Consider the following 11,685-nt stretch of genomic DNA (forward strand, 5'->3'; position numbering starts at 1 on the left):
TTTTGATTGTAGAAGTCTTTCACCTCCTTGGTTAGATTTATTTCTAGGAATTTTTCTAAGCCTTTTGTAAGTGAGACTATTTTCCTGATTTTCTTTCTCAGCAAATTCATTATTGGTGCATAGGAAAGTTATTGACTTAAGTAGGTTGATGTATTCTGTTTCTTTGCTGAATTTGTTTATTAGCTCTAGCAATCTTTCTGAGGCTTTTTGGATCTTCTAAATGTAGGCTCATATCAGTTACACACAGTGATAATTTGATTTTTTTCTTTCCTATTTATACCCCTTTAATTTCATTCTCATATCTAATCACTCTGGTGGCAATTTCAAGTACTATATTAATAAAACTGGTGAGACTGGATATCATTGTTTTGTTCTGTATTTTAGATGAAATTTTGCAGTTTTTCCTCATTAACTATGATGTTGGCTTTGAGTTTGTCGTAACCTTTATGACATTTAGGTAGATTCCTTCTATCCCTAGTTTCTTCCATGTTTCTATAATGTATGGGTGCTGAATTTTGTTAAGGGCTTTCTTTGATGATCCAGGCATGGTGGCACATTCCTGTAATCCCAGTGACTCCAGAGGTTGAAGCAGGAGAATTGCAAGTTCAAAGCCAGCCTCAGCAACTTAGTGAGATCCTAAGCAACTTAGCAAGACTCTGTCTCAAAATAAAAAATAAAAAGAGCTGGGGATATGGCTTGGTATTTAATTGCACCTGGGTTCAATACCCAGTACCAAAAAAAAAAAAAAGCTTTCTCTGAATTTATTGAGATTTGTGATGACTAATGAGTGACTAGTTTTGTCCTTAATTCTTTTTATGTGGTGAATTACAATCATTAATTTGTGTGTGTGTGTGTGTGTGTATTTTTTCCTTTTGGTACTAGGAATTGAACACTAAAGAGCACCCAACCACTGAACAACATCCCCAGCCCCATTTTATATTTTATTTAGAGACAGGGTCTGACTTACTTGCTTAGCACCTCACTGTTGCTGAGGCTGGCATTGAACTCGTGATCCTCCTGTCTTAACCTCTTGAGCCACTGGGATCATAGTTGTGTGCCACAGCACCTGGCTAATGTGAATATATTGAACCATCCTTTCATCCCTGGAATAAAATCAACTTGGTCATGATGTAAAGTCTCCTTAATGTATTGCAGAATATGACTTGCTAGTATTTTGTTAAGAATTTTTGCATCTATGTTTATCAGGAATCTATGCTTCTTTTTCCTTGATGTGTCTTTATCTGGGTTTGATATTAGGATGACACTAGCTTCACAAATCAAATGTGTTTCTATACATCATTGATGAATCCACCGCAAAAGAAATTAGGGAAACTACCTCATTCACAATAACCTCAAAAAACAAACAAACAAACAAAAAACTTGGGAATCAATCTAACAAAAGAGATGAATGTATTTTTTTTCTACAATGAAAACTACAGAACACTAAAGAAAGAAATTGACGAAGACCTTAGAAGATGGAAAGATCACCCATGCTCTTGGATAGGCAGAATTAATATTGTCAAAAAGGCCAAAACTGTTATACAGGTTTAATGCAATTCCTATTAAAAATCCCAATGATTTTCTTCATAGAACTAGAAAAAGCAATTATGAAATTCATTTGGAAAAATAAGAGACCCAGAATAGTCAAAGCAATCCTTATCAAGAAGAGTGAAGCAGGAGGCATCACAATATCAGACCTTAAACTATACTACAGAACCATAGTAACAAAAACAGCATGGTATTGGCACCAAAACAGACACACGGACCAATGGTACAGAATAGAAGACAGAGACAAACCCATATAAATACAGTTATCTCATACTAGATAAAGGCACCAAAAAACATTAATTGGAGAAAAGAGCCTATTCAACAAATAGTGCTGGGAAAACTGGAAATACATATGTAACAAAATGAAATTAACCCCTATCTCTTACCCTGCATGAAACTCAACTCAAAGTGGATCAAAGACTTAGGCCCTAAAACAGAGACCCTGTGCTTAATAGAAAAAAAAGTAGGCCCAAATCTTCACCATGTCATCAGCTTAGAACCTGACTTCCTTAACAAGACTCCTAAAATGCAAGAAATAAAATCAAAATCAATAAATGGATGAATTCAAACTAAAAAGCTTCTTTTCAGCAAAGGAAACAATCAATAATGTGAAGAGAGAGCTTTCAGAATGGGAGAAAATCTTTACACAGACACCTCAGATAGAGCAGTAATCTTCAGAATATATAAAGAACTCAAAAAACCTAACACAGGCACACACACACACACACACACACAAAAAAAAAAAAAAAAAACAAATTTATTGAAATGTGCTAAGGAACTACACAAAATGATTTTTTTATAATATTCTTTAGGGCTGAAGTCTTTTCTGTGTTTATATCTGGAAGACCTATTTATTGGTGAGAGAGATTTGTTGAAATCACCCAAAATTATTGTATTGAGGTATAAGTCTTTAAGTCAATTAATTTATGTTTTATGTAATTAGGTGCACTGATGTTTGGATCTTAAATATTTACTATCATTGTATCTTCTTTTTGGACTGTTCCCTTTATAGTACAAAGTGACATTCTTTGTCTCTTCTGATTAATTTTGGTTTGAAGTCTGTTTTGTTGGATATAAGAGTAACTACTCTTGCTTGTTTAGGAGCTCCATTTGTACGCAGTATCATTTTCCATCCCTTTCACATCCTTTCACTGTGGCAGTTTTTGCCTGCAAGTTGAGTCTCTTGCAAACAACAAATATTTGTGTCTTGTTTTTTTAACCCATTCTGTAAGCCTATGTTCTTTAATTGGAGCATTGAGACCATTTACATTCAGTGTTATTATAGAGAGAGGTTTGCTCATTCCTGCCAGTTTGATTTATTTCTAATGTTTAGTTTGAGTCCTATTTCTCATTTACTTATCTTGTCTTCAAATGAAACTCTTCTGTTTGAGAGCTCTGGAGTTTGTTTTTAAGCTCTTCTGTGTGTAGTATTTCTTTAAGAATTTCCTGTAGTGTTAGTATAGTAGTCATGAATTCTTTTTAGTTTCTGTTTATCTTGAAAGGTGTTTATTTTCCTTGATTCTAAATGATAGCTGTGCTGAGTATAACAATCTTGGTTGGCTATTCCAATGATACCTCCCAACACACTGACAAGAACTTTTACCCCAATGGATGAGAGAGACTCTTTTATCTTCTTGGTCATAGTTGGGGTGAGGTGCATGTGGTCATCTACAACTGTTCAGCTGCCACTTCCCCTGAAGCTCTTTACTCCCAGCACATATTGAATCTTTGGCTTTATTCATGGGACACCAGGCCAGGTGGTCCTGGAGCTTCTCCAACTTACTGGTCACCAAGACCTGGGCTTAAGCCAGAGGCACATGGCAGTGTTCAATGCACGGGTGCACCTGTTGCATGGAAGCCTGGTTATCCTCACAGCAGCTGATGATGCACCAGAACATGAGGCCCTGCATCTTCCAGATGTTCCCCCTCTCCACCCTTTTCACCATGGAGTCCACCACCTCCTGCACCCTGCTCCAGTCATTTTTAAACTTGGTCTCTTAATGTTGTCCTAGGGTTCTTGGATATTCTGATCATGATTACTAATTTTCTTCCTTCCCCTCTCCCTTCCTTCCTTCCTTCCTTCCTTCCTTCCTTCCTTCCTTCCTTCCTTCCTTCCTTTTATTTGTTACTGGGGATCAAACCTAGTAACTTTACCACTGAGCTACAATGCCAGGTGTCTTTATTTTTTGAGACAGGGTCTCACTAAATTGCCCAGGTTGGCCTTGAATTTATGATCCTGACTAAGTCTTCTGGATCACTGGTATTACAGGCATCCACCACCACATCTGACACTCCTGAATTTTTATTATATTTGAATAAAAGTATCTACTCTTACAACAAGATGTGACTTCTATATCAATTAAATAATACAAAAGGAAATAGCATGTGTGTTTGACAGTGTGAGAGGTCAAACTAACATTTATGGGTCACTTTCTGTATTTAGGCTCTGAGCTAAATGAGAAAGATGAATTTCAGAAAAGGTCACACAGTTCCCTTGTTGAAAAGTTAGGAATTCAAGTGTGAATTTCTCTGGTTATGAAGCAAAGATTCCAGATAAGAGTCCAGAGGCTATATCTGACTCTGCTCTTAACCTGCTCAGACATATTTGGTATGATTTGTACAGTGGTTTTCAAATAATTTGAATTATCAATATTTAAAAGCTAGCTGGCTAAACATAGAGATCCAGATTTCTGATTTCTTTAAAACAAGTCAACAGCAGTGGCTCAGCCTGGCTACTGTAACTCAAGTCAGATAACAGATAGCCCCTTAAGAGTGTGTGTGTGTGTGTGTGTGTGTGTTTGTGTTGTGTGTCTGTCTGTCTGTGTGTGTGTGTGTATGTGTGACTCTGTTTTTGCAGTGCTGAAGGTTTTTAATTGAAGGTTTCCTTATACTTGGTCTGTATTCTCCAATAGTACCTATAGGCTTCCTGGGTGTATGACCTGTGCAGTGCTACATGTTCCCATGCTTAGAAGAGCCTTGTGTTTCACTATCATCATGTTGAAATGCATTACCATCTTTAATCAAGGTTTTCACATTTTAATTTTGTACTAGGGTCCACAAATTATGTAGCTGATCCTACCCATAGGTATTTACATTTACAAGTTTTGCCTTAAAATTCCTGAATATGTATATTTATATTTTGCTGTTTGTTTTACCTTTGCCAAAAGTTTTATCAATTTAGTAATGAAGTAATAGTAGTTCATTCTTCCCTATTTTTTAGGAGTGATCCAGATTTTATGAGTCCTGCAGCTTATATGACTTGCAAGATCTATATATACACACACAAACACACACATACACACATACATGTATGTAGATACATATGTATGTATGTATAATTTAGGTACAAAAATAAGAAAAAAATTACAACTTTCACAAACTTTATAAAATTGTATGACCCTGTCAACTTGTTGCTGGGGCCATTCTCGGGATCTTGAAGCTTCAGCTTCATTAGCTTTGTGGGGAAATCTGCCCCTTCAAGGAAGATTAATAATTCTGTCTCCATATTGCAGCTAGATATACATATTAAGTTTTAGGACTTTTGTCACAAAGAAAGTGAAGCACCTAGGAGAGAGACTGTGGGTGTGCTTGATTCTGAAAAACATTCTAAGAAAACTGTAAATCAGGATATCTGACAAGACATCTTTAAGATGCTTAGGGATTTAATTAGTGTCTTTCATTTCTTCCTATAACATTTATGGCCAAATATTTTCAACCTTGTAGACCATCTATACCAGCTCTATTTGTCCTTCTAACTCAACTTATCTATGTCTTTGGTAGGGTCTGTTTTTTTCTTTGAGGCTGTTCTCCCAAATTTATCTACATAATTTATCTACTCAATTTATTCTCTACCAAATTTATTTCCTCAAAATACATGAGTGCTTTCCCTGTTTCCCTAAAGTTCTGCAAGACAAGATTTAAAAGCTCCACATATAACAAGAGATATCCCTTAACAAATACCAGATGCTTGCTTATTCTTTTATCCTTTACAAAGTCATTATTTTTATATTCAACTCACAATTATAGCACCTTGTTTGTCCAGCTTCTTAAAGTTTGGTGGGGGTTACTTCAACCTACATTGTTCATTTAATCTTTACAACAATCTTGTGAAGTGTAATTACCCTTTTTTAGTACATGACTACACTAAGACACAGAATGATTCATTATATTACCTTATACTTATCTCTAGAAGTGCTTAAAGCTGCTATTTGTACACATGTAATTATGTATATGTTGCAAATACTAGACTTTTATATTTAATTCATATATTTATTCTCCTCCTCTGTAGTTTTCTCAATAAAAGAGATATTATCTCTAGTTTCCTCTCTTAAATCCTCATTAATATGTCTGAGAAATAGTAAACACCTTATTATTTATATTGGCTGATAGTTTAAAGAATTAAAGACTAAAAACTGTGATTATAAGCTATATTATTTTTCTATTAATATGAGTATACAGTGTATGGTTTACTGACAAGCTTATACATTTTAAAAATGTCAGTGCATTCTAATGGATAATAAAGCAACAGCTAATCAAAGACAAGCTAGTCACTTGCTCAGGAATTAAAAGAAAAATATTTATTGCAAAATAGACTAAATATCAAATCATATGAGGAAATGTTTTCATTAAAAAACACTGTCACAAAACCTTTAACATGCTATGTTTTACATGATTCTGCTTATTCAAATTCCTTTTTTTTTTTCTTTTATTTTTGGAGTGCTGGGGATGGAATCCACTTCCTCATACCTATGTATGCTAGGCAAGCACTCTAAAACTGAGCCACAGTCACAGCCCCAAATTCCCAAAGTTTTAAACTCAAGAACTGCCTTATTTTAATCCAGAATCCCTTGTTATGTCAAACTACACAAGGACGCTTATTAAAATGCTATATTTTTCTATCAGGAATTGGCTATTTTGGCAAAACCATAGTTCATATCAGAACTTGAAGATGTATATATTAAAAGCCCTTGAAAAAAGACTTTGTGTTACAATAATTTAAGGACTTGCTTGTTTTCTGGGTATTTCTAATTTTCATGATTAGTTTAGTAATCAATCCTTATGGGAAAACATTCTATAGAAGGTATATTGGTGTGGTATATCAAAATATTTTGTTTGCGAACTAATTTAAAAGTTATATGAAGGCGATATGTGGCAGCGCACACCTGTAATCCCAGTGGCTTGGGAGGCTGAGGCTATTTCGAGTTCACAGCCAGCCTCAGCAACTTAGCAAGGCCCTGAGTAACTCAGCAAGACCCTGTCTCTAAATAAATTATAAAAAGTGGCTGGGTAGAATGAAATAGACGTTATTACTTTATGTATGTATGTGACTGTATGACCAATGTGATTCTACAATATGTATACTCAGAAAAATGAGAAATTATATCCCATCTATGATATATCAAAGTGTATAAGTGCATCCTACTGTCATGTATAACTAATTAAAACAAATAAAATATTTAAAAAAACTGAAAAAAAGGGGTGGGGGTGCTGGGGATGTGTCTTAGTGGTTAAGTGCTCCTGGGTTCAATCCTTGGTACAAAAAAAAAAAGTTATATGAAGTGTTTTTCAGTCAACATTCTGAAACTGGACATTATATGATTTAGAAAAAATAGTAAATATTTTCTTAATAATTTAAATATTAAATAAAGGAAACCTTAGATTGGATAGGGGAAAAATAAAATATTTTAATATGCTCCTTTAATAACTGATGATAGGGCTGGTTGTAGCTCAGTGGTGGAGCATGTGCCACTGGGTTGGATTCTCAGCACCACATAAAAATAAATAAATAAAATAAGGTTCATTGACAACTAAAAATTTTTTTAAAAATAAAGAAATGATAATAATTGTTGAGCACAATTGGTTGGCATTTGATATGTATTTATTTCATATCCCTTTCTTCTTTCATGGTGTTCTAACTTGCCATGTAAAATGTTGGAATAATAGTGTTTTGTTTTGTTTTTATAACTTCAACCTAAAAAACTATGATAATGGTAACTTTGCCAGGAGTTTATATCTTAACAGAAGTATGTAAGAAGTATATTATTTTATAGCTTTTTTTTTCTTGTCAAAATGATTAACATTATAGAACCTAGAACTTATGCAGAAAACTGGTAATCAGACACTCATGAGTCATCGTCATGGCATTCCAAATACAAGGCTACATCTTAATTCTGTGCCAGATTTATAGAAAATGAGTCTTTTGATATATTATGAGAATATGGCTATAAAAATAGTATGATAATAACATTAATTATATATTGTTAGCAGTTATACTAGAAGTTACTTAGATGAGATTGTATTTAGGTTTTACAGTAATTTTTGTAACTCATGTATTTTGTTGCGTGCTAGAGAGATATTTAGTTAAAAACTGAAAGTTTATCAAATGAAATGGCACATAAAAATTCTTCATTGTTTTAAGGAAAAGAAGCCCACTTAGCAAAAATATAAAGAAAATCTACTATATATTTTGACTAATTTCAGCAGCATGGCAAATCAAAATATTAAAATAGATATCCTACAAGCATAGACTAAAATATAAAATGAATGTGTGTGCATCATTACAATCAATGGTTACATGGGAGGATCATGTAACAATGGGTGCCACTGATCAACACTCTGGGAAATAAAATACAGTTTCGATGTTTATATTAGACCCTTGTCAAGTTTCATGCAAAAGAGTAAGATGATCCCATCCTATTTCTAAATGATTACTCTGGCTTCTGTGTGGAGAACAGGTTTGAGGCAAGCAAGAACAGAAGCTGGGGATTAGTTGAGAAGCTGTGGGGGGAGAACAGAAAGACAGCCAGGATGCAGGAACAGCAGTAGAGAGGTAAAGGAGTGGAATGGACTTAGCAATGGATTGTATGTGGGAGTAAGGCAAGGAGAGTAAGCAATGGTGATTTCCAAGTGTCTGTTTGAATATGAGAGACCTGAAGGAGTCAACTTAAGAAATCAAGAACTTAGTCCTATGTATGTTCTAGAATATGCAAGTGAATTATCATTGCTGTTATTGTTCAAGTACTGATTTTTTTTTAAGTTGGGGAACAAGCCCAGTGGTACATTACCACTGAATTACATTCCCAGTTCCTTTTATTTATTTACATTTTAAAATTTTGAGACAGAGTATCACTAAGTAGTCCAGGTTAACCTCAAACTTGTGATCCTCCTGTTGCAGCCCCCAAGTAACTGGGATCACAGGCATGCAGCACTGCACCCAGCCTGAATTTTAACTTTCACTCATAGAACTTTAAACATGTAAAAGTACGGTTTTTGAATTCTATATATCACTATAGGTCACTGCAGCTTCTTACCAAAGGGCTCCTTTAGCTGGACACAGTGCATGCCTGTAATCCCAGAGGTTCAGGAGGCTGAGGCAGGATCGTAAGTTCAAAGCCAGCCTCAGCAAAATCAAGGCACTAAGCAACTCAGTGAGGCCCTATCTAAAAATAAAATACAATATAGGGCTGGGGATATGGTTTAGTGGTAGAGTGTCCCTGAGTTCAATCTCCAGTATCCAAAGTAACAAATAAAACAAAACAAACAAACAAACAAAAACGGCTCTTTTAGTCTACTCAAAAGACTTTTTCCTCCTCCTACCCCTCTTCCTCTTCTCCTCTCCCTCCCCTTCCCCCTCCTCCTCTTCCTCTTTCTCCTCCCCCTCTTTCTCTACTTCTCCTCCTCCTCTTCCTCCTCCTCCAGTACAAGAAATTGAATTCAGGAACTCTTAACCACTGAGCCACTTCCACAGTCAATTTTTAAATATTTTTTGAGACAGGCCTTGCTAAATTGCTGAGGCTGGCTTTGAACTTGTGATCCTCCTGTCTTAGGCTTCCAAACCATTGGGATTACAACTGTGTACCACCATGCACAGCTCAATTTTACCTTCTTAAAATGAGTTTCAAAGGTTTATTTCTTGGCTTACATTTAGGAAGAGAGACCACTTATTGGATTCCAGTGACCTACTCATGAATAATAACATCAACTTCTAATATGTATTGTGTACCTACTCTCTGCTAAATGTTATTCTTTCATGTCTTACACATGAGAACAATGTGTAGGAAAATATCAGAACTAAGGCTTGGGGAAATTAAGGGTGATGGTCATGCATCATAGCTAGGATCCAAACACCTCGGTCTGGCTTCAAAGTGTGTATTTTCACCACTTACATTTTTCCTCTCTAGCTTAGACTTTAGTTTCAAATTGAGATATTGTTGAAAACTAAACTTTCTGGATTGATGCTTGCACTTCATTTTACTATTATATCAGATATTCTGTTTAGGGAGATTACCTACTTTGTTAAACACTAATTTGGTTTTATTAAGCCACTTGACTCAGCTAAATGTCTCCATCCACATGGCAATTCAGCAAACTGCAGCTGCCTTTTACTAGTTTCTTGCAACCTGGTTTCAGTTCCTTTCCTCTTCCATTAAAATCTTTTTTGGGGGCCATCATAACTCTCTTCTTGACAAACCATGTGACTCTCTCTTAGACATTTCCTGGCTCCCGATGGTGACTTCCTTTCTCCCAAAGCCCTTTCCACCCTTTCTAATTCACTGCATGTCAGTTCATTTCTGCTACGATAGTAAAACAGCTCAGACTGATAGGCTATAGGTAATGGAAATTTATTTCTCACAATTTTGGAGTCTGGGAAATCCATACGCAACAAAATGAAATTAAACCCTTATCTCTCACCATGCAAAAAACTCAACTCAAACTGGATCAAGGACCTAGGAATTAGACCAGAGACCCTGTGCCAGATAGAAGAAAAAGTAGACCCTAATCTTCATCATGCCGGATTAGGACCCTACTTCCTTAACAAGTCTCCTAAGACGCAAGAAATAAAATAAAGAATCAATAAACAGGATGAATTCAAACTGAAAACTTATTCTCAGCAAGAGAAACAATTAGTGAGGTGAAGAGAGAGCCTACAAATGGGAGCAAATTTTTACCACATGCACATCAGATACAGCACTATTCTCCAGGATATATAAAGAACTCAAAAAACTTAACACCAAAAAAAAAAAAAAAAAAAAAAAAACCCTAAACAAACAAAACAAACAACCCTAAGGAGTTGAACAGACACTTCTCAGAAGATGATATACAATCAATCAACAAATGTAGGAAACAATGTTCATCATCTCTAGCAATTAGAGAAATGTAAATCAAAACTCCTCTAAGATTTCATCTCACTCCAGTCAGAATGGCAGCTATTACGAAGATGAGGATGTGGGGAAAAGGGCACGCTCTTACATTATTAGTGGGACTGCAAATTGGTGCAACCAATCTGGAAAGCAGTATGGAGATTCCTTAGAAAACTGGGAATGGAACCACCATTTGACCCAGCTATCCCACTCCTTGGCATATACCCAAAAGACTTAAAACAGCATATTATAGTGGTGCAGTCACATCAATGTTTATAGCAGCACAATTCACAATAGCTAAATTGTAGAACCAACCTAGATGTCCTTCAGTAAATGAATAGATAAAGAAACTATGGTATATATACATAATGGAATATTACTCAGCATTAAAAGAGAATAAAATTATGACATTTGCAGGTAAATGGATAGAGTTGGAGAATATAATGTTAAATGAAGTAAGCCAATCCCCCCAAACCAAAGGCCGAATGTTTTCTCTGATAAATGGATGCTAATCATAATGGGGGTGGAGGAGGAGCATGGGAGGAGTAGAGAAACTTTGGATAGGGAAAAGGGGAGGGAGGAGAAGGGAGGAAAAATGGGGTAGAAATGATGGTAGAATGGAGATGGTCATTATTACCCTAGGTACATGTATGAGGACACAAATGGTGTGACTCTACTTTGTGTACAACCAGAGACATGAAAAATTGTGCTCCACTTGTGTACTATGAGCTGAAATGTATTCTGCTACCATGTATAACAAATTAGAACAAATAAATTAATTAATTAATTAAAAAAATAAAGCAGAGAGTGAGTCTCCACTCCACCAGATATAAAATATATATCACAAAGTCATGCCTCCAGTGACCCACCTCTTCTAGCCATATCCTAAATTCCTTCAGTTACCACTGACTTAATCCTTATCAGGGGATTAATTTACTGATTGGGTTAAGGCTCTCATAACCCAATCATTTCACCTCTGAAAATTCTCACGTCTCAC

General features: G+C 35.5%; 1 pseudogene; it reads right to left on the reverse strand.

The window, feature by feature from the left end:
• Positions 1-2,983: 2,983 nt before the first annotated feature.
• On the reverse strand, positions 2,984-3,512 carry LOC124080620 (protein FAM136A-like; annotated as a pseudogene).
• Positions 3,513-11,685: the final 8,173 nt, after the last annotated feature.

The sequence above is a fragment of the Marmota monax genome, unplaced genomic scaffold, assembly GCF_021218885.2.
Source record: "Marmota monax isolate L192 unplaced genomic scaffold, Marmota_monax_Labrador192_F-V1.1 WCK01_AAM20220418_F8-fsc00018, whole genome shotgun sequence".
In the NCBI taxonomy this organism is placed as follows: Eukaryota; Metazoa; Chordata; class Mammalia; order Rodentia; family Sciuridae; genus Marmota; species Marmota monax.